This window comes from Amblyomma mixtum, chromosome 2, assembly GCF_055824585.1.
Source record: "Amblyomma mixtum isolate Tamu chromosome 2, ASM5582458v1, whole genome shotgun sequence".
Lineage (NCBI taxonomy): Eukaryota > Metazoa > Arthropoda > Arachnida > Ixodida > Ixodidae > Amblyomma > Amblyomma mixtum.
In genome coordinates this window covers 43,381,810-43,406,152 of record NC_143013.1, presented here as the reverse complement: position 1 = coordinate 43,406,152, position 24,343 = coordinate 43,381,810, and the positions used below count along the sequence as shown (strand labels likewise).

Sequence of the window (24,343 nt, the reverse complement as noted above, 5' to 3'; positions counted from 1 at the left end):
TCCACCAGGAAAGAATTTTCAGTTGTGTTTCCTGCGTTGTCCTGTGTACTTCTCCTTGTGAATGCGTCCTTTTCGCTGGTTTTCTACGTACGTGCTTTAATTTGCTGTTTGTAATTTTTTTCATGTGTGTATTTCACTTATTTTTAGTTATATATAAATAAATAAATAAATTTAATCCGCAAATAGTGCCTTTTTGCTACGAACATACCTCCCCCCCCCCCCCCCCACTCCGGCGCCAACAACAAATGGGGCCCCCCCCCTGCAAAAAATTCTGCGGACGCCCTTGGATTGGAGCCTGGCGAAGATGCCGTAAGAGATGTTGGCCGGTTTCTGTGCGGGTTAGTTGAAGTATCTGGTTGTCTCGTTTGGCTTCGTGGAGTTCCGAGATAGTTTTGTAGGTGCCCGTTGAGAGTAGTGATTTGTGCTAAGCGACTGTGGTAGGCGGAGCGTTGAGATTATTGCTTTTCTAATAAAAGCATCAGCTTTGTCTTGTGAGAAAGCGGTAAGGAACGTGAAAAGTCGTGTCTGGTGATGAGGGCGTCTGTCATATTAAAGGTTTCCCTCTCCGACAGTCCATGGTTGCATGTGGCTACACTGTGGACAAGACCCTCGATTTGTTTGGTTCGCTTCTCTAGGAGTTGTACAGGGAAGGTTGCATCCAAAGTGTCCTGTATGTGCAGTCCAAGGACCTATGGAGTCAAGGACGTTGGAGTCCGAGGAGTCTATTGACCAACTCCAGGGGACCAGCGGTATGTGGTCAAGGGCGTCCGCAGAATTTTTTGCAGGGGGGGGGCCCCATTGGTTGTTGGCGCCGGAGGGGGGGGGGGTATGTTCGTAGCAAAAAGGCACTATTTGCGGAGTAAATTTATTTATTTATATACAAATAAAATAAATAAGTAAAATACACGCATGAAAGAAAAATTACAAACAGCAAATTAAAGCGAGGCTAGGAGAGATACATTGGAGTTTATCAACGAAGAAACAATTAAAATTAATAAAAATGCAAAAAGATACTATCACTTCGTGGAGAAGAGTGCTCAGTCTTGCTGCATACGGGTTCTCGACACACCCGGATTGATGACCAGCACACAGCACAATATGTTCACAAACACGCAACGACAGTCACTCAGTCAGTCTTCCTTGAACAGAAACTGTAGACGCCTCGGATTTTTCTGGGCGAATTGCGTGATGACACTGGTGATAAATTCATTTCTGTGCTTCATTACACGCTCTCGGTGCACACTCATCATACAAAGGCCGTCCAGTCTGTCGTTTGTCATCGTTGAGCGTAGCCACGTTTTCACTCTCCTCATTGTACTGAAGGAGCGTTCGACCGTACAGGTAGTAACTGGCAAAGCCAGAGCCACCTCAATGGCTTTTGCAACACCAGGGAAGAATGTCTTGGCCTGATGTAGAAGCTCGCAGTAAGTTATTTCTGATGGGTCCCCAGTTTTGTTGCACCACATCTCGTACCAAGAGATGGCCTCTTCCTTGAAGTTGTCGATGCCGTAAAAGCACTGGAGTTCTTCGGCGAGAACAGCGAACTCAACACGGCTCAAGTGCTTCATTTTTGATGGATGCAGCTGGAGAAGTTTGAAGCTCCTCTCATTGCTTTCAGAAAAGCGCCGAGCTAAAGAAGCAGTGAGGGAGTCCAAGTACGGCACATATATTGCCACACGGTAGTATTCCTCTGGCGACTGAATCCCGTAGTTGTCTCGGTGGGCCTGACGAGAGACTTGTCTTGGTACAGATATCACCACATTTAAGTGATTGGCTGCCTCCCTTGCTGCATTCATGATGTTAGAGAACTCCTCTACAGCGTTTGTCCGGTGGCCGCGAAAAATACGTTGTAGCTCAGTGATGTGGCCATGCACAGAATGGAAGTCCATGGATACACCTTGCAGAATGTTCGTAGCTGGTTCGAGCCGAGCGCTGTACTTCGCTACAATATGCAAGCAGACGATGAAAGATGAGCTTGTTGTTGCGCAGTAGAGGATGTGAGCTCGTTGTCTAGTTGCAGCGTTCGAGCATGATTCCGTGGACGCGAGCTGCTCGAGTGCTTCGACTATGGCCACGTAATGCTGAGAGAAGATCCTAATAGACTTGTACTTTGCAGACCATCTTGTCTCACACAGCATCGGAATGTTGGGCACCAATTTTCTCCGGAGCACGCTCTCGCGGAAGAAGTTTATGGTTTGTTTGATTATCCCAATTGTGTTTCGAATTTCAGAGACGTCGTTCAAATCGTTGATGACGAGATTTAGTTTGTGACTTGCACAGTGGAAAAATAGTGCCTTCGGGAACTGTTTTTGTATAATTTTGTTCCCTCCAGCTTCTTTTCCAGCCATTGTAGAGCATCCATCGTACCCCTGTCCAACGAGGTTCGAAAGAATCAGTCCGACATTCGTCAAAAGCTTCAAGATTGCCGCGGCGATGCAAGCGGAGTTTAATTGCTCCAGCTCTACAAATCCCAAAAACTGCTCTCGAACGCACACTTCGACTTCCGCCTTGTCAATAAAGCGAACGCCTATAGACATCTGCTCTTTTCCTGAAATATCTGCAGTTTTGTCAGCAAGAACGGAAAAAGCAAACGCTTTGTTAGTTTCGGTAACTATCTGCTCTCTCAGGATGTCGCCACAGATTGTGATGATCTCGTTCTGGACGCGGACAGAAGTGTACTTGGCATTGCCAGCAGAAGAAGTGAAGTGCTCCTGAAGTAGAGTATCTCCAGCTTCTACACGAAAGTCAAGCAGATCATTGAAGACTCCACTATCAGACTGCTTGCCGCGAATCGGCAAGTCATGCGTCGCGCAAAAGACAATGGTGGAAACTATTGGAAATAGTTTCTCACGGTTCCTTTCAACTTGCGCGTGCAGTGCTCTGTTCAGCTGCTGTACAACGGGTAGCTGCTTGCCTTTCATCACATCCATAAAGTTCTGTGAGGCCGTCATTGCCTCCTGGTGCCATTGGGATTTTACGTGATCCCTGCACGCCTCGTGCATTTTTCTGTAGTTACTGAAAGCGCGCACGATAAAACTACCTTGAGTACCCCGGTGAACACGCGGAGGAAAAATGACGCAAAAACGACAAAAGGCGTCTTTCGCTGTCGCTGAGTACGCAAGCCAGGGGGCGTAATCTCCCAGCCACTGATGTCGAAAAGGCCTCTTTCCAGGTGTTACATCCTTCTTAAAATCATATGTGACATTTGGCGACCATGGCTTAGTAAGAAGACGTAACTTCAAAAAGTCCGGTATGCCAGTGAGTTTAGCTTTGCCTAGAAACTCTCCTAAGTCATATTCTTGAGGCAAGTTATTTGTTTTCTTGATGTTGTCTCCGGACTTCGATCCCAAGCAAGGAGAAAGGGAATCGTTTCGGCTTACTGCGTGACCGGAGCTCGCTGGTGGAGTTCCTTCCATGGAGACGACGACGCCGGCTACTGTCCGGTGATGAAAGGTTGCATCGCTCTGGTCAAATCCGGACTTGAATCCCAAGAAAGTAGAAATGGAATCATCTCGGCCTGCTGCATCACCTGAACTCACTGTTGACAGAGTCCCTTCCATGGAGTCGACGACATCAGCTACTGTCCGGTGATAAAAGCTTGCATCACTCTGTTCAAATGCTACACCGTTGTCACATGTCACACCAGAATCTGCAGGGGCGCATTTGGATAATGCTTCGTCAGACAACCGCTGACGCTTGAAGAAGCGTCGAATATCCATCATTCGGGACCGCGCGAGACAAAGCTGGCTATGGAGTTCCTCGGGGTTGGTAGTGTTAAAAATATATACACATTGATTGGAAAAACGGTTGAATGCGTACGTTGAAAACAAAAAATGACTATGTATGCAGCGAAAACTTATTTACAAGATAAATGCACGCTCGCAGCTTCATACACCTCGCTCCATCTTGCTCGCGCAACCGCACAGTCGAGTACTTGCACACACACTACTCGCCGCTCGTCGTTTTCTCGTCCGCTGTCTTGGTTGTCCTCAGCTTCGTTGACAACCGGCCACTAAAAACACCGAAGCACAAACAAAGAGGCGCGCACTGTTGTGCTCGGAGATCGGGACCAGGGTCTTCACCGCATTAGGACGAAGCAGCCAGACTACGGAGGGAAGCCTTCGGGAGGAATAGCAAAGCTGGAAGGTTTATTTTACATTTTGTACAGTAGCACGGAGACCAAAGTCAGAAAATGAGGGAGGATGATCTGGCACCCCACAGATTGCTGCTTAAATGCAGTTCAGATTCCCCAGGTACCCAGGTAGGGAATCTGATCTCGGGTTGAGCGTCCAATGGGCTGCTAGCGTCTTCTTTGGCTCCGCCCTCCCCACGTGACGGCGCACACCGCACAGACACACACATACACGGGCAAGGAGGAACTTGGCGTCTCTGAGTCGCGAACTGTTTTCCCAGGCCCAAAGGTCGTTTGCTGCTGAGTGACGATCCTGATCGATGGGGACGCGAGCGCTGACCGCTCACAGCGGTGACCTCTTCAGTTCGGTGGAAGGGACAAATCAGCCGTGTCGCCCCTCGGCTTTGTCTGCTGCCCAGGGCGCACGCGGGTAATGAGTTAGCGGCGCCGCCGCCCCGCCGTCGTCGCCACTGGGTCTCGTCGGTCAGTCCACGGGCAGTCCGGGAGAAGCACCGCGCTCAGCCTTCCCGGCGAAGGGATTAGACGTCTTTGTGTACGCCGACGCCGTCGCCAGTAGCTGCCCCAAGCAGTGTCTCTTTTGTCTCCCCCGGACAGCAGCGCTTTCCGTCGCAGTAGCCTGATGACGCCGGTCTGGCTCGCCTGTTTCCGCTGCCAGTCCCCAGGAACGCAGTCCGGCACCAGAGCCGCATTCAGCATCGCCGGCGAAGGGGATTAGAGCCTTTGTCCCCGCAAACGCCGAGCCAGAAGCCGCCTCCAGGCCAGCTTTTCCTTGCGTCTTCTCCGAGAAACAGCAGCGCTTTTGGCCGCATACCTGATGACGCCTGACTGTCTCGCCGTTCTCCGCTGGCTGGGCCTCCGATCATTACAGCACACGCAAGGAACGCCGCGCGACTTCCGAGGGGAAGGGACACTCGCCACTCCGGTCGGAAAATTTGTTTTGTGTGTTTTTATGAGGTTCAGAGCCCCAAAACGACTCATGCTATGAGGGACGGACGGTCTCTTTACCATGCACTGACATCGCACAGTACATGGGCGCTGTTGGGATTTGAGGCCCAGCCAGAGGTGACAGGCGAGCCAGGTAGGCGCCATCGGGCTGCCTTGACCAAAGGCGCTGGTTTCCGGAGAAGACGCAAGGAACGCTGGTGTGGGGGTGCCTCTGGAGACTGCGTCGCCGTGAACAAAAGCTGCTAATCCCCTTTGCCGAAAATTCTGAAAGCGGCGCTTGTACCGAACTGCGCTCTCCCGTGGATCGGAGGAGACAGCGAGCGGCGGCGGCGCCAACTCATCGCCCGCTTGCCCCTGAGCAGTCCGACAAAGCGGGGATGGACACGGCTGATTTGTCCCTCCCTCCTGAAGAATTCATCGGTGGCCGGGGTGTGCACTGTCTGCCTCCGTGTCGCTATCTCTCTAGAGATCAAAGAAACAGGCACACATCTCAAGACGGCTCGAAACACATGCTCGCCGGTGCCGCTGTATGTCTGCAACGACGCGTCCCCGGACGCGGCACTTTGCAGATGTGACCCAAAGCGTGGAAGCAGGGCCGCTTTTACTCTTTTGGCTGAGCGCACCGCCGCCCCTGACGTGCGGCCATCACTCACGGTTCGAGTGAGTGATTTTCCAGGGGGGTGCAGCCGCCCCCCCTTGCCCCCCCCCCCCCTCCGGACGCCCATGTATGTGGTCGTCGTACATTCGGAGGTGCATGCGTGGATCCCGGGGAAGTGGTCTGATCATCAGCAGTTCCGATTTGAGCGGGGAGCACATAAGGCCCATATTGGTCAGGTTCGAGGTGATGATATCAACTGCCAATTGTAAGGAGTCTTGCGCCTCTCCTGTGGAGCCTTCAGTCGTTGATGTCGGCGTATATTGCCGAGTGGAGGTCAGGTATGTTGGTCAGTTGTTTGGCCAGCGGGGCTAGAGTTACATTAAATAAGAGGGGGGAGAGAAGAGCTCCTTGTGGAGTGCCCCGGTTGGGGAGGGAGAACGGAGGTGACGGTATAGTGCCGAGTTGGATCTGGGCCGTTGATTGTGTCTTATTAAGAAGGCTTGGATGTAGCGCCACATTTGCGAAGGTTATGTTCGTGGCTAGTATTGTTTCTGGCTACTTTAACTATCTTATCCATATTTTTATTTATTTTATTTACATGATACTGGAGACCTTTTTGGTCCAAGCAGGGAGGCAAAAGCAAATTGTACAAGAAATTGTTACAGAGCATTGAACAAATGCAGCTTACGTACATACATATGTTTAAAATTCATGCATGCAGCTATAAAAGCACTCCGAGATACATCTTCGTCAGATCTAAAATAGTCACAAATGCAAGTTTCAGAAGGGCATTTTGAGTGGTTAAAAGATATATATTGCTAATGACATTTTCCTCTTTGTCTCTTAGCGCATACATCTAGTATCTACCTATGAGTAGTTTTTTCTTCACTGCTTTTAGGCTACCTCCGTTCCACTCCTACCTTTATTCCTTCCTTTGCGGCGCTTTTCGGGTTGTCCACCGAGATGTGTGATGCAGTTACTGCATCATTTCCTTTCCTTAGAACCAATTCTCAAACTAATTTTGTTTTCTTCAGGGCTCGGCTTAAAACCTCGAAGTCCGTCTCAAATACAGGAAGCATCCAGTAGCAGCCGGCCTCAACACGATTGATTCCTTGTTGCGTGCTGCCCCTTTCCATGTTGATCGTATTATCAACTCTTCCTCAAAACACATTAAAAAAAGTAATCAAATCAGTTCCAAAATACGATGCACAGAGCGATCTCCACAAAAGCGATTGGCTCTCCGAAGCGCGCGTCCCGCCCTACAACTTTGATAGGGCACACTACACTCTCTCTTAAAATTAAAAAGAAAACAAACTAAACTGACCCCGGAGTTGAGTTCTACACGGGCCTATCCGGCGCCTTCCTAGAACACATTCAATTATGACCTCCCGAGCGTTTCCCACGCTTAAGACGTTGCCGTAAACCGGAAGGGTCACTGTCGTGCGATCTCCCCGGGGCGATTTGTAGTTGGCCGTTTGCGATCTGCTGTCGCTTGCCGTTCTGATCTTCTTTCTTAGAACTGTCCTATCTCCTACTCTCTTCTTGGTTTTTCCTTTTTTCCCGGCGGCGAGGGCTAACATTGTGTGGCGGACGACCCTGTTTCGCGCCATATTAGGTTACAGTGGTGGTGCGCAGTGCGGCGTGCGTAGGGCTTTTTAAGGGCTCCTGTCCAGTCCCCATGTTGGGCTCCGCGGTGGGCGGCTGGCGCCTTTGTTGAACACCAAAACTTTTTTATGGCTTCTCATTTTTTAACGCCGATCTCCGCTGCAAAAGAGGGCGCACCGAGACAGCAAAATTCTTCCCAAATAACCAAAACAGCTTAGAACGGTTCCACGAAGTGCACTCTGAACACGCAGAGAAGAACGGCTAGATGCATTACACCATTTCTTGTCACCAGAACTTTCACAGATAGCATAGGCCAGGGCTATAAGATAAAAAAACCAGAAAACGGTGACCTCCTACTAGTAATCCTGTACAACCACCAGCACGAAAAGTAAGCAGAAGTCACCTCTTTTGGAGACACACCTGTGACACTCAACCCACCCCGATCCTTGAACACAGTGCGAGGAGTTAACGCAGACGACGGCCTTAGGCATGTAACAGAAGTACTTCTTGAAGGACTAGAGGAACAAAACGTGACTAACGTGTAGAGAATAAAAATGAGGAGAGGCGACCAAGAAATAGCCACGAAACACATCATCCTGACTTTCGCATCAAGCATATACTCCCAGAATCCGTAGAAATCGGCTGTATGAAACTTCACTTCGGGCAGTACATACCAAACCCACGACGTTGCTTTCAGTGCCAACGGTATGGCGACAGCTCTCAGAGCTGCCGAAGCCAACTGACTTGCGCGAAGCATGCTTCACACGAACATGATTCTGATAACTGTACACTTGAACCACATCTGTGCGTAAATCGTGAGGGCAGCCATCCGACGTACTCATGTGCATGCCTAATAGCGATATGCGAAATACGCAGCGCCAACTCTCGCCGCTCCGAGAACCAAGTCCTCCGTGTTGGTTCCGTACAGAAAACGAAACCGCGGCCCAGCGTTTCGTTAAAACGGCTGCGCTTCGTTTGAAAAGTGAAATGCCGATGGGCTTTTACGCTACGGTGTCCACTATACAAAGAAACTACGATGCGTGCCAGAACCTGGTGTGTTCTAGCTTGTCGGTTTTCTATTTCTTTTACTCTGTCCCAACGTTCTCCAAATGCCATGCGATCGAGGTACAAACTTAGGCTCTAAGCACGAAAACATTCTAAAAAAACTATAATATCTTCCGCCGCAACCGAGAGCTGGTTAGCAGACGTTCGGATGGCGTTCCCATCATCGTTAAAAATGGAGTTGCATTTCGCGAACACAAGCTTAAAACTAGATTAGAAACTGTGGCAGCCATTCTACAAACATTTAAAACATTTACGGTATGCTGCGTGTACCTGGAGCGACATGTTAATCTAAGCAATCATGAATTAAAAGACCTTTTAGAGCAGCACCCAGAGCCATATCTAATATCTGGAGATTTTAACGCGCACTCCAGCTTTCAGGGTACTGACAAAACTGACACTAGAGGACAATTCATTGAGGATGTTATACTGTGTAATGACCTCTATCTATTAAACACTGGAAAACCAACGTGTTGTTCTCCTAGCTCAGGACAAATGAGCTGTATAGATTTATCTTTTAGTTCGCCATCTATTTTTAGATACAAAATTTGATGACCTAGATAACCCACATGGAAGTGATCATCTGCCTATACTAATCAACATCTTCACTAGAAGTCACTCCATAAAAATCATGACGTTGGAAGCTGCATCTCGTCTACAGGGCACTGTTCCGAGAAAAGGCCAGCCTAGAAAAAAATAGTTACCGACAACCTCAGTTTTAGACAACCTTAACGAACTTTTCACGACGGGTACTATTACCGCTGCGCGCCTAGTCATCCCTCAGTCCTCTGGAGTAGTAAAACAGAGTAAAAAAGTATTGCATACAAGAACGTAGGGAAGCTAAAAAGATAGAAAAGAATGCTTGGGGATTTTCCCGTAGGTATGCAACGCAGGATAATTGAACAAACTTTGGTTTGGTTTTTTTTATGGGGTTTAACGTCCCAAAGCGACTGAGGCTATGAGAGACGCCGTAGTGGAGGGCTCCGGAAATTGGGACCACCTGGGGTTCTTTAACGTGCACTGACATCGCACAGTGCACGGGTCTGTTAAGAAGGCGAGAGCGAAAGACCGATGTATCCGTCACAGTGCCGCAAAAACTTATCGGCAAAATTATGTGTCGTCATAAACAGCTCAACAACATTAAAACACATATGGGAGAAAGCTCTAAAGATAAATGGCAGCTATTCCCCATTCACAGTTCGCCTTCTGACAGCCCCTGCTGTACAGACAGATATAGAACAGGAAAGCATTTCGGGTGAATACTTTTCTGCAGTTTCCAGTTCGTCACAGTACACAGAAACAGTCCTAAAATACAAAAACACAGCTGAAAAACACACTGACAACAAGTGGCAGCACAAATGAACCTTGCAATTGTTCAATCACGCTTCAAGAAATCCATGAACTAATTTCCACTGATAAAAAGCCTGCACCCGACCCATATGAAGTACCGTCTTTGTCAAAAGTAACCAGGCTGGATGGTTTGCTTCTAGCTCGTGCAGTGGAGCCCTTACGGCTTCCCTGAAGCTGTAATGGTCGTTAAAGGTAAGGACTGGGTGTCTTCTTACCTTCCAACATCTTTTGATCTTTAGGAAAGCCCCATGGGCTCCACTATACAAGCTAGAAGCAAACCATGCAGCCTGGTTACTTTTGACAAAGACGGTACATTATCAAATGCTAGCCTATCTCTCCAGATATGTCGTAGATACACTTTGAAGACTTTTTTGTAACAAATTTTGGGCATTGGGGAAAGTACCCGAAGCCTGGAGAAAAACTATTATTGTGCAGTTTCTTAAACCAGGAAAGCCACCAACCTCTCCTAACAATTATAGACCCATAGCCCTTACCGGTTGCCTCTCAAAATACTTTGAAAGTGTCCTGAATATGAGATAAACTTTTGTCCTTCTATCCTTCGAACTTCTTGACATCCGTCAGTGTGGTTTTAAAAAGGGATGCTCCACTCCAGATCACCTAGTTCGTCTTGAAATGCTGTCCGGGAAGCTCTTGTACACAAACAACACTGCAGTCTCTTTTGATTTAGAGAAGGCATACGACACAACCTAGAGGTTCGGAATTATTCAAGACCTTGCCGAGCTTGGCATCCGAGGCAGAATGTTGACCTGCCTAAAAGACTTCTTATCTAACCGTTCATTCCATGTACGCCTAGGCTCAACCCTTTCGAGGAATTTCATTAAGTAAAATGGATTACCACAGAAGCGTATTTTAAGCGTAACACTTTTTGTTGTAAAGGAGAACTCTGTTATTAAAATAATTGCAAGGTGCATTATGTATTCACTCTATGTAGACGTTCTTCAGATGGGCTGCACATCGTCCAATGTGCCAACAAGTGAAATAAACTGACAACATGGACAGACAGAAATGGTTTCCGCTTTTCTTTAGAGAAAACAGTGCCCATTTTTTTTTCTCTCTGAAACGAGGCTTAAAGGCAGATTCCACCCTACACCTGAACGAAACTGAGCTACCCGTAAAAGATCAACATAAATTTCTAGGCATAACGTATGACATAAAGCTCCCTTGCCAGCCTCTCATAAACGCGCTGAATAAGAAAGCCTTCCGATCCTTGAGCATACACAAAGTACCTTCACGAAAACACTGGGGGGGCAGATAGGACATGTCTTTTAGCAATATACCACTCTGTGGAACGCTCTGTCCTGGTTTATGGATGTATATTGCATGGTCAGCGAGACCATCGTATCATAAACGAGTGGATCCATTACATAACTTTCCACTGGCGCCTACAGGTAGTTGCCCATAAATAGTCTTGATGTAGGAACTAACCAACCATCATTTACAGACAGAAGAACCATGCTTACGTGTTCATATATTCTAGAAATTCGTTCACAACCTAAACACGTCTGTCACCAAATAGTTACAATGTGCCCTTCTAGAATACTTTTTAACAATAAACCGCAAACTACCAGGCCACATGCTTTTGCGTTTTGAAGAGATGTGCCAAAACATCTTCGTAGAAGACACATTACCTGGCATTGATCGAAGACGAGATCCACTGCGGCCCTTGGTACAATTTTCGTGCAATCTGTGATTTCACTCTTGCAGAGTTCCGTAAAAAAACAAACCACAAAGCAACATGTAATAGAAGAACTTCTTGCGCTCGGGGAAAAGTACAGTACTTTCAGAGCTTTTTGTACAGATGGTTCAGAAACAGATGTTTACGTTGGAAGCACAGTGACACAAGGGAATTCGAATGAAATAGTAAGGCTTCCGCAATGTGCTTCCATCTTCACTGCCGAATGTTACGCCATCTGTGCAGTCACTGAAAGAATACTAAACAAGAACCTCACAAATAGCATTATTTACACAGACTACATTAGCAGGGGGACGTAATTACGGCAGCTTTTAACACATACAGCCGTTCATTTAACAAAAAAAAAAGAACGAAAAAGCAAGAGAATCGCAGGTTTTCAGGTATAATCGGAGTGCTTCCCTTCGAGTCGTGAACAATATTTCCGTGTATTCTCGTTCCATACATATAAATAGTAAATATAAATATAATGAACTCTTATCTCCACCCGCATAACCTAGTAGTAGTAGTAGTAGTAGTACAAGACCTTTATTCGGCCAAAATTTACAGGCCGAGCATGTCGACCGCCTGGGCGACCAGGAGTCTCTGTTCTGCCTCCCCTTCAGCGCCAATCCAGTCGAGCCAGGTGGTGATGGATAAAGAAGGTGGGGGGTAGGAACCCGACTGCTGAGCAGCCGGGCAATAGAAGGGCAATGAGCCAGGTCCACATAGATACAGGGGCAGTTGGGACAGGAAGGGTCTGATCGATAGCGATAGAGAAAGAGGCGAGACGGGGTGATAGCTGCATTCATTTGGATGTGCCGAAGAAGGCCAGCCTCCGGCACCGTGAGCGATGGATGAGGGGCCTCTCCCTTGTTCTGGCTCGTAATTCCGGGAAGCTATCTCATGAGACTAAAGATCTGATTAAGAAACGGCAAAGCGTGAGGACGTCTAACTCCATAGATAGAATAGAACTAATAGAGCTGTCGAATTAATAAATAAGCGCAAGGTAGCCGACATCAGGAAGTTTAACATGGAGAAAATCGAGCATGCTCTGAAGAGCGGAGGTAGCCTAAAAGCAGTGAAGAGAAATTCTAGGCATAGGTAAAAACCAGATTTATGCGATAAGAGACAAAGAGGGCAATGTCATTAGCAATATGGATAAGATAGTTAAAGTAGCCAAACAGTTCTTCACAAATCTATACAGTAGCGATTGCAATCAGAATGTTACTGAGAGAGGCAGTAGAGCACACCAATGGGACATCCCATCAGTAAGTAGAAAGCCTTAGGAGCAATGTCAAGAGGAAAAGCAGCTGGTGAGGATCAGATAACAGCAGATTTGTTGAAGGATGGAGGAGAGATTGTGCTCGAAAAACTAGCCACCCAGTATACGCAATGCCTTGTGACTTCGAGCGTACCTAGAGCTTGGAAAAACGCTAACATTATCTTAATTAATAAGAAAGGAGACGTCAGGGACTTAAAGAATTACAGACCGATCTGCTTATTGTCGGTTGCCTGCAAGGTATTTACTAAGGTAATCGCTAATAGGGTCAGGACAACCTTAGTCTTCAATCAACCAAATGATCAGGCAGGCTTTCGTAAAGGATACTCGACAATAGACCATATTCACGCAATCAGTCAGGTGATAGATAAATGCGCAGAATATAATCAACCCTATATATAGCCTTCACTGATTAGGAGAAAGTATTCGACTCAGTAGAAACCTCAGTAATCATGCAGGCATTGGAGAATCAGGGTGTAGAAAAGTGTTGTGTGAAAATACTGGAAGATATATATAACGATTGCACACCTACTATAGTTCTCCATAAGGTCAGCAATGAAATTCTAATAAGGAAAGGTGTCAGGCAGGGAGATACGATCTCGCCAATGCTCTTCACTGCCTGCTTACAGGAGGTATTCCGGGGACTGGAATGAGAACAGTTGGGGAGAAGAGTTAATGGAGAATACCTGAGTAATCTGCGATTCACTGATGACATTGCCTTGCTCAGTCTCTCAAGAGATGAGCTGCAAAGCAGAACGGTAGGTCTTAAAATTAACATGCAGAAAACCAAAGTAATGTTCAACAGTCTGGCAAGGGAACAGCAGTTCGCAATTGGTAGCGAGGTGCTGGAAGTGGTAAGAGAATGGCTCTACTTAGGGCAGGTAGTGGCCGCTGATCCAGATCATGAGAGGGAAATAACTAGAAGAATAAGAATGGGGTGGAGCGCATATGGCACGTTCTCTCAGATCATGAATGGCAGTTTGCCGTTATCCCTCAAGAGAAATGTATATAACAGGCGTATCTTACCGGTACTCACCTATGGGGCAGAAACGTGGAGGCTAACAAAGAGAGTTCAGCTTAAGTTAAGGACAACGCAGCGAGCTAGGGAAAGAGAAATGATAGGTGTGACGTTAAGAGATTGGAAGCGGGCGGAGTGGGTGAGAGAAAAAACGGACGTTAATGATATCCTAGTTGCAATGAAGAGGAAGAAGTGGGCTTGGGAGGGCATGTAATGCGAAGGCAAGATAACCGCTGGTCCTTAAGGGTAACGGAGTGTATTCCAGGAGAAGACAAACGTAGCAGGGGGCGGCATAAAGTTAGGTGGGCGGGCATACGATGGCTGCAGCGGGCAAAGTACAGGGTTAATTGGAGAGACATGGGAGAGGCCTTTTCCCTGCAGTGGGCGCAGTCAGGCTGATGCTGATAGTGATGATAATGTCCCCGTGAATGTGTCCATAAAGTTGATTATTCATAGAAACGAATATCCGGGAAAAACAAGCCAATTTATTACGAAAAGAAGTTGGTGACGAGAGTTTGCCTCTGTGCATACCGAGGAGAGCATTATTATTCAATGCAGACAAAGCTGAGCTACGTGAAGGGCGTTCTCTCGGTCACCATTGTCCCAAAGATACTGAAGCGTTTTCTGTGGAGATCCAAGCCATGGCAGCACTATTCGATGGCTAGATTTAATCCAAGTGTTTTTTGTTTTCTTCATAAGCGCACTAAATTCGCATGTGTACTCGCCACTCTTGCTCTTCATAGAAGCATTCAGTTCCATTCTTGATGATGACGATGAATTCTTATGGCGCAAGGCCATAAGAGGTCAAAGAGCGACACGGCACAAGGTTTTTTCGTTGCACAAGGTGGGGTCAAAGACCCATTTCCCAAGTATTTCACCCTAAAGAAGCCGAGCACCAGGCCAGGGGAATCTTGTGCCCATTGTATCGCCGGTGGGCATCCGGCGGCACTGGGGACATTCAGTTCCATTCTTCCGAACTTCATGCTGGCCATTGTAAGGCTTTCGACTGGCTTCGCATCGCCTTCACTAGACAGCTTCCAAAGAATTTTCTATATTCATGAACAGCTTGCTTGGTTGAGATGTAGGATGTTCTGGCTGTTCAGAAAGAGTGGTAGCTAGTGTACTGACACCGTCGATGTGCATCAGTGGGTCGAAGTGCAACATCACAAGATAAGCTTACAATATTGTAAATAAACAAAAAAAAAAAAAACGAAGTTGTGCAGCTTGGTCTAGGCGAGTGGTTGCGTTCCTTTTTCCTCCGAGGAATGCCGCAGGTTGTTTTTAGCGTTGGTGGCGTCAGAGTTCAACTCCCTGGACGAGTGTTCGCGCCCTGCTCGTTTCCGGTGTCCCCGTATACCTCCCTATACTAGATGTGACCGTGGCCGGGGCACAAACAGGTGCTGAGTTTACGTAGCCACGAGCTCAGTGCCACGAGATCATCGCCGCGCGCATTCGTACCGCCTTGTTGACTTCAAAAGTGTGCCATCGGCATTCTCAGTTGACACAAGTAACGAGCCCATCAGCCTGTATTCTGAGGTTTGTTCACCATTGCTGTAAATTTTCTGCGTGGACACGTCGACCTACGGAATGCGCTGTACGCCGCTTTAGCAGGCCACGAGACGACGTAACAGCTTGCTGCCTTTGAATACCCGCGCCTTGTGCATTCTTGCCTGCCCTCCGCTTGTTAGGGCGGTGACTGGAGAACAGAACAGTGGAGGGGCAACCCACAAGTAGGCGTGAAGTTATCAGCAGATCAGCTCAGGTCTCCTTGACGAGCCGTTAAAGGTTTCAGAGCCGCGGCCGGGCTGCAGCGGGGTGCTTTGAGGGCTCCGGATCCGTGGACCGTGCGAGTAACCCGAGAGACGCTTAGACAGCCATGCTGCTCTGTTGATACTTATGATTCTTCGTACAAAAGCTAGCGCAAAACACGACACACACAAGAAAGGTAGACAGGACAACGCGCTCCTGTCACAAGTGTCAACCATCGTCACCCACATATCATGGGCAGCTTGCCGCGCCAGGCACGTCACTTTTTGTAAGCGCGTTGTCCTGTCTACCTTTCTTGTGTGTGTCGTGTTTTGCGCTAGCTTTTGTACGAAGAAAAATGCACCAACTAGCCCAGCAACAAGTGTTACTTGAGATACTTATGACTTGGAGGCAAGTGCTGTCTCGCTTTTCGAAGAAATTACTGAGCGCTTCTCCCGAGTTCTGCATGTAGTAGAGGGCAAAGGCGTGGTCGTAGTTTCCTGCCTAGCCGAAGGCAAGGAAGCTGTAGGCGTTCATTCTCTCCCTTTTGCTTTTGGAAGAACCGCCGCACGGGAGACAGCAGCGAACGGATTGCTCATTTGGTCCAACCACGTGGCAGCTATTGTTTTTTTTTTCGAATATTTTATATTGGTTGTACGTAAACCTAAGTTCTTGGTCTCCAGTACCGTTCTGCCTCTATCTAGCAAGCTCCCTCCCTGGTGAGGAAATTCATCGGCCACAAATCACGTCAGCCTCCGGAAAATTAAGAGTAGGGGATCGAGAGAAAAAAAAATTTACTCGTGCGCTGCGACAAAGACGAGGTTACTGCTTTGCATTGGTCGAAATGCTTACTGAAACGCAGGAGAGAGAGAGAGAGAAACAACTTTATTGCCATAGCTTGAGTGGATGCTTGTAGCGCGACAAAAAACAGACAAGGGACAGAAGACGAACGGGACAAGCAGCCGCCGCGGTGGCTCAGTGGCTATGGTGCTCGGCTGCTGTCCCGAAAGACGCGGGTTCGATCCCGGCAGCGGCGGTTGAATTTCTTTGGAGGAGAAATTCGAGGCCCGTGTACTGTGCGATGTCAGTGCACGTTAAAGAACCCCAGGTGGTCGAAATTTCCGGAGCCCTCCACTACGGCGTCTCTCATAGCCTTAGTCGCTTTGGGACGTTGAACCCCATAAACCAACCAACCAACGAACGGGACAAGCGCTCCCGTTCTTGTCCCGTTAGCGCTTGTCCCGTTCGTCTTCTGTCCCTTGTCTGTTTTTGTCGCGCTACAAGCATCCACTCAAGCAAAATGAACCAACTCGCCCAGCAAAAAGTGTTATTGAACTTTATTGCCATAGAGTGGCGGGATTTAGGGCAGGTGGGCTTGGTGTGGCCCCCAGGTGGGGGCGACTTCCTGGGCCCACGAAATGAGTGCCAGTTGGATGCTCTTGTCTGGCCTTCTGAGGAGTTGGTTCCATCCTTCCTCGGAGGGAGCTGGCAGTAATGTTCTAGGGGGCGGATTTCGAGCGCAACCCCAGAGGATGTGCGCCTGGGTGGCGATTTCTCCCTGGTAACAATTTTGGCAGACGGGGTCGTATTCCCCGTCTGTGATGAGTGAAAGCCTAGAATGGCTAAGGATGGAGTGTGTCTGCAACCTGCGGAGCAAGGTGGCTTGCGCTCGATTCAAGTCGGGGTGTGGAGGCGGGAATTGGCGTCTCATCTCTCTGTGGAGGTTGGTAATTTCGGCAAAGGTCTGGGGAGCCTCGGCAAGAGCGTCTGGGTCCGTGGGGCCGGCCGCCCGGTTGGTTAGTCCTCGGGCTAGTCGGTCGACCCCTTCGTTTCCAGAGTTTCCCGCGTGGGCGGGTGCCCAGACCAGGTTGGTCTTATGGTCGGGAGTGCAGCCGCGAAGGATGCGTGCAGCGGGGTGGCAGATAACACCTGCCGAGTAATTTTGTATTGCTCTTTTGGAGTCGCTGAGGACTGTGCGGGTACGTGGGTCAGCGATGGCCAGCGCGATGGCGGTTTCTTCTGCCGCTGTCGGAGAGTGAGCTACTACTGTGGCGGCGGTGACGAGAGTAGATTGTGGCGTGGTTGCACAAGCCACGTATGTGTTTGCACTTTGCCGTGCAGCATCTACGTATATTGCGTGTTCGTCGGCAAGGTATGTGGCATCTAGTGCTTGGGCTTTCAGCTGACGGCGCGTATCATGGCGGCCAGGTAGCATGTTTTTGGGGATTGGTTTTATAACTAGGCGGCTATAGACCCCTATCGGAATGGGCGTCGTGGGGTGGACGTCGCCTATGGGGTTGATGTTGAGACGGTCAAGTATGAGCCGCCCGTGTTTAGTGCGGGAGAGGCGGTGGATTTGGGCGGTCTTGTGTGCCTCTATGAGTTCTGTGAGCGTGTTGTAGATGCCGAGTTGGAGGAGGTGCTGTGTGCTGTCGTACTGAGGTAGCCCCAGTGCCGCTTTGTACGCTGAACGTATAATGCTGTTCACAGCTTCCTCGTCCTTCCGGCGGAGGTGATAGTAGGGGTAGGAGTAGACTATCCTGCTAATGAGGAAAGCTTGCGTGAGCCGACAGAGGTCATCCTCCTTCATACCTCTGCGGCGGGTGCTGATGCGGCGGATAAGTACAGCGTTATGAACGCCGCTGTGAGGTTCTTAGCTTTGTTATTCCATTGCCCAAAGTTTGTTTTCATGCAAAGAAGACGTAAACACACTGAGAAAGTTAGGTCCTTGCGAAAATTCTCCACGTATACATAACGAAGTCCGTACTAGCGAGGTACGACTATATATAATTCCGAACCACGATGAGGGTGAAACGCCGTGCCATGTTTGATGAATACATAGTATAGCGTTGTGCTAAAATAGGCTAGTGGGAAAACAACTCAAATGAATAAAGAAGGAATGAAGGGACGGTCTAGCCAATACCATGCGACTGACATACACGTCGAATGCTTATAAGCTTTGACTGATTCGGTTGCTTCGTAAGCAGCGTCACTTTTTCCCGGACCATTTGCGTTGGGAACTATTATTTAGACGCTGAACAAATATATTCCAGATGCTACATCACGAATAGTTCACCTACCACGTGCTTTTTTCGCCACATTTTGCATTGGGCTGATCATGGTGAAAAATTCGTGGTCGGTGTCGCACAAATCTATTCACTCAATTTATTCTTTTCATTCACAGTTAGTGAATCGAATCGATTACAAAGAGGCGTTATGGAGTGCATAGGCGCGCAGTTGTCCTCTCCTTTTTAATTTCTCCGGCACCAGTCCTGTTTTTAGTTTGCGATTCTCGTGGGCATGGCTTCGTCATCATTCTTTTCTTTCCCTTTCCTTCTATCATAGGACATAAGTTAGGTTGGCGAGCTGTTTTCGTAAGGATCGGCAGCACACTACACTTTTCTTCAGGCGTTTTGCAGGGGCTTCAGATGCCTTGCAGAGAAGCGAGAGGTTTCGCTCAGGTGGACTTTGACGGGCGAGCCGATGTAAAAAACGCGCATTCCAACCTATGCGCCGTTGTGGCCTACCTGTTTTCACGAGTGTAATTTAAAGAAAGTGGACATTTGTGATAAATAATAAAAAATAACAGCCAAATATACAACGAAGCCGCTTACAAATACATATAAATGAATACAACTTGGTTCTGTCGTGCCTTAATGAGCGTTATTCCTGTCGCGTGTGTCCTGCAAAATTTGTATGTTTGCTCATGATTGTGTTTTTTATCAAACCGGTAATATAACACGTATCATCAAATATCCCTCAAAAGCGACCTTAAAAAGCGGTATTAGTTGCTGTCGACATAGAAGCCATACATAAACGCTCCGAGCTCTCATGCCAGAATACCGGCTTTTCTTCTTGCGTATACTTTGGATAGTGTATACAATGTCGGGTGCAAAAAGTGGTACGCAACATTAGAGGTTGTATGGCTTGCTGCTTTTGCGGCCATTTTCGGCATTTAGGCCAAGCTGGAGCGCCACTCATCGAAACGAGCAAAATGACTTGCCTCTGGATCAAAACGGTCTCCTTCGATCACAGTACACCACATATCTAAGGTGCCGTAACTAGTTGTTACCAAGCTTCTCACATGATTCTCGGTCGATAGATTTTTATTTGCCTACTCAAATTTGTTCTATTTATTTTTGATTTTTTTTGAAGCCGGTATCCGACCTTGAGGTCGCTAATGGAAACCTCAACCTCAGATGCTTAGAAACACTTCTAGAAAAGCTACCAGAGCCATATCTGTTAGTCGGAGAACTCCTATTTCTGGGGAAGTGGAGAAACTAATCCCAGAGGTCGCATTTTAGAAGATTTTATTCTGTGCAGTAATGTGTGCCTACTGAATTCAGGAAAGCCCATGTACTGCTCCCTAAAAACTGCAAAAATTAGCAGTTTAGATTTATCGTTTAGTTCACCATCACCTTTTAATGATGTTAAATGAGATCTTCTGGACAACCCACGCGGAATGGATCATTTTCCACCCATTATTATACCTGAAGAGATAACTGTACAGCAGCTGTATCCCACCAGTAGTCACATACGAGGCAGAAACGAGGAGGCTAACGAAAAGGGTTCTGCTTATGTTAAGGACGACACAGCGAGCACTCAGGACCAATGCCATTCCGCTAGCCCCGATTACACTGTGGAGGTCGACAGGACCAACACACCGAGGTATAGCCCGCAGGCAAATCGTTTATTTGGGGTGATTCCAAAATACGATAACCGCCCTCGGTAGCGCAGGCAGCAGGAAACGGGCACGGGGAAAGCTCGATGTCACCTGGAAAAGCCGCGTTTGTCTCATGGCTCCGTCCATCCCGTCCATCCCGTCACGCGTTGTCTCATGGCTCCTTCAACTCTCTCCCCGTGGTGGGCTGCCCGTGCGGCCACCGAATACACGAGGGAGAAAGCAGGGTCGCCCACGTGACGATGTGGATGCTGCTTCCCAGCTTTCTTCTCTGCCAACCCCGAGAGAGCCGGGAGGGTAAGGGTCGCTGTAGGCCACTTGAGAAAGTTCGGCAGGATATGCGCCGCCTAGGGCGGTCGAAGGGTAGACTGGATGCTCGCAACTGTTATCCCCAACCGTTCCCAATCTAGGTCTCCGAATACCTCCAGCAACTAGGCGGTGAATAGCATTGGAAATATAGTGCCTCCCTCTCTGACATCCTTCCGTACTGCAATTTTATTGCGGTGGTTATGGAGGACACCTGCGATCCTCTAGTCAAGTGCACCCTCGGAGGGCGAAGCCCTCCTCTAAAATAAGCAAATCACGGAACATGTGCTACTCTCGCTTGCACACACTTCCTTCTCTCGACCTCATCCCCTCCGTTACTCGCATCCCCATCCCCCGAAAAATTAATTTGGGCCCACTGCTCTCTAGAGTCCCGTTGTAGTTTTTTCGGGCGCGTTCCGACTCGTCCTATAGAAACTGCCCCCTTTCATACGCCGACCTAGGACAATGCCACTTCCATTGTCTTATCGCCCTCCCAATACCTATACTTCTCTCAAAATCCACCTAGCGTGCCTGGCTGGGATCGGCACAGCTGGCCGACTAAGTAGCCCTGGGCGCTCTCCCAATGTCGTGCTGCTCTACCCTCCACCATGCTTTTCCATCCGCCATCATGATTTTCATTACAATAATTCAGCAATATGATGGCTTCCAATATTCCCTTCATAAGCTGTTCTAGTGTGAAGACAGTGGCATTCTTCAGCATTGAACCCCAGTCCTCCGGCTCAGTAGCCGAACACCCTTACCACAGGGCTAAGGCAAAATGCAACAGCAGCCATGGGCTGTGCACTGTCCGGGCGCGTTAAAACGTCGGGTGGTCCAGATTATTGTGAAGATCTTCACTGCGGTGTCTTTCATAGCTCATGAGCAGTTTGGGGACGTTAAACTGAGCACAGCATGTAGCACTGTCACCTTATAAAAGCTGAAGCTGATCCAGGGGTTGCCTGGATCTTTTCTTATCTTGCCCTTAATTCCCTTACTCCCCCCCCCCCCCCCCCCCCCTGGTAACAAATTTGTGCAGGTCCGTGCTGTACCCGAGCGCGGGGCTGGATGACCGGAGGAACAGGAGAAGTTGTCCACGTTGCTGCGCCTGAAGCCTTGGGCGGCAGAGCTCACCGTCTCCGAGAACCTGCACACGGTGAGCACATCGCGCAATTCAGCCAAAGCTAAAATGCTGCGGAACCATCTAAATGCATAGTCCGCAGGAGCAGGACTAAGGAAAGCGAACTTTTTTTGGATGTCTAGAGTATATGAACTCCCCTTACTGTCACAGTTGTATTGTGGCCATGATGTTCATGAATTATAAAAGATCAGTTGCGTTTGGTATATTTGAAGGACTGGTCATGCTTGCAGTCTTGCTTTACATGTTGTTTGGCACCTGTGCACTGCTGCAAGCGCGCTATAGTAGAAGATATACGCGCAGTGCAAAAGCAAGGAGGTGACACATCAGGGAAAAAAAAAAGGCGAGGATCCGTGTGCGAAACTACATATACATGAACTACGCGGACGACTGGGTGCTGTGTGAGTATTTGGAACCCCGGGGCCTGCTGAACTAGTTGCAAGTGAAATTAGTGATGACACATTGGAATGATGCGTGAGTCACGGATACGCTGCGAAAATGCTGAGAATGATTGAGTAATTGGGTGCGATGTCAGGCGTCACTGCAATTCAGCAGTGACGCCGTATGGCTGCTATTTAGTAATTACTTCCTTATTATAAATCTACTTCACCGTGGGGGATTTCCCTAAACATCGCACTACTCCTGTCTTCTAAGGTCCCTATAGTGGCATGCTAATTGATCGCATGTATAAAAAGAGAAAAAAATTCCAGAAACAGAAAAGAACAAAGAAAATACCTGAAGAGAACCGTAGCAGGCACCGGGTTAACCGTGACGAAAGTTGACAATGGGCTACAGTTTCAAACCCCCATAACGAATTTGCGCAGGTCACGACTGTAGGCAGACACGTGGTTGGATGACTGGAGGTGCAGGACACGTTTTCTACGTACACGAGAATCTTTGGACGGCAGAGCTCACCGTCTCCGAGGACCGGCACACGGTGAGCACGTCACTTATTGCATTCCGTGCGACAATGCCGCAGCCTCAACGAGATGGTCTGTAGAAGCAGCAGGATTGTGGAAATTGCAAACTTGACTTGGCTGCACAAAGTACCTGCGCTCCCCACACTCCCACAGTTGTGTTGTAGCCAGGGTGTTTATAATATATCTCAAGGCAATGATGTTCGGTATATGAACGGACCAATCATGCTCGTCAGTGGGAATTTCGAACTGCATTTTCTATGACTGCTCAACTGTGAGCATTATGGAGTAGTAGTATAAACTTCATTCCGCAAAATGGGACGGGGTTTAGGGGTTGGGGTCTTGAGCAGCAGGTGGTGTTCCTAGGTACAGGGTCCCATTGGTTCTTGCTGCCTCCTCGGCCCGCTCAACCAGCGCAAGCTGATCTTGCGGGTCGGAGCTGGACAGAAGCTCCTCCCGCTGCTCGACTGACGGGTTTGTAATTTTGGGCTCTATCGGGCTCGCCCGACAGCCCAATGTGGAGTGGTAGAGGGTGGCTATCTCTCCGCACCACACGCATTCTGGAGTGTATTGCGAAACACAAGGCGCCATGATGTGAGGAGAAAGAGGCCTAGCTTCTCTTTCGAGGGTGACAGCGCCCGAGCAGTTACTTTTGTGAGACAGGATGAACATCATAATCAGAGAGGGGGGGGGGGGGGTGTAAAGGAATGCGGATTTCGCGCGGACTGTTGACGACGCGCAGAGACATTGCAGAATCGTTTGGAGGTAGCGACGGCCCCACGGAAACGTTTTCCCTTACAATCAGGCTCATCCTTGCATTGATTCCGCGGAACAAGAATTCCTTGCTGCTGGAGGCTAAAAAAAAATAATGTGGCTTGTAACCGCTTATGAAGTGAATGAACGTAATGGCCTCATTTTACGCGGAAAGCTTACAAGAAGGTTTAGGCCCTAGCGTCCAATGGTGGCCATCAGGGTGGTTCCTGGTATCGTGTTCTCCCCGCCTTTTCGGTCGGGTTTTGCACGTTGTTCGGCGGCTGCCGGCATGGTTCACTGGAACAAATTATTCACTTTGTCGCTTTGGGGACCATAGACGAAGACACGTACAAACTGCGAAAACGAAGTGCCCACAGTAATTTTTAACTGGCTAGCGAAGCAGCACTTACCACCAATTCGTTCTGCACTGTTTAGTTCACACGCTTCTACTGCAAAATTACAAGACACCAACATGACGAAAGCCGGCGCTGTGGCCGCTGGGCCCAAAAGACGCTGGTTCGATCCCGCGGCGATCACGTTTCCACGGAGGCGACATGCTAGAGGCCCATGTGCTGTGCGATGTCAGTGCACGTTAAAGAACCTCAGGCGATTAAAACCTTCGGAGACATTAACTAAGGCATAGCCCATATCGTGAACATGAAGACAGGAGGGACTCCGACTTATAACTTTGTTTAATGAAGGTACAGTCGGGGACAAAAGTCTCCGGACCGCGTGTTCCTCTAACGAAGCCGATAGCTTTGCTAATAGTCGGCAGCTGGGGACCACCCTTGTGGAGGCAAAAGTTAAATTTTTGTTCTTTCATCTCCACAAGTGCGGTCTCCAGCTGCTGTCTGATAGTAGAGCTATAAGCTTTGTTTGAGGAACACGTGGTCCGGAGACTTTTGTCCCCGACTGTACCTTTATATTTCTATATCGATCGGCACACTGCTGTAGGTACCGAGGAAGGCCACAGCAAGAACACGTGGACAAGACATCCGAAAGATACCACGCACGCTTTTTTTTTTACTGGACGTTTTGTTTCATAAACGTTCATGAAACAAAACGTCCAGTATAAAAAAAAAAAGTCTGTGTGGTTGCTGCG

The 24,343-nt window shown here is 48.4% G+C and overlaps 1 long non-coding RNA gene across 1 annotated transcript in view; it reads left to right on the top strand.

The window, feature by feature from the left end:
• The window catches only part of LOC149359151 (uncharacterized), a 60,127-nt gene that overhangs the window by 8,516 nt on the left and 27,268 nt on the right, over positions 1-24,343 (top strand). The window contains exons 2-3 of the long non-coding RNA XR_016288259.1: positions 21,473-21,589; positions 22,396-22,508. This is a non-coding gene — a long non-coding RNA (uncharacterized LOC149359151). The remainder of the gene's footprint in view (positions 1-21,472; positions 21,590-22,395; positions 22,509-24,343) is intronic.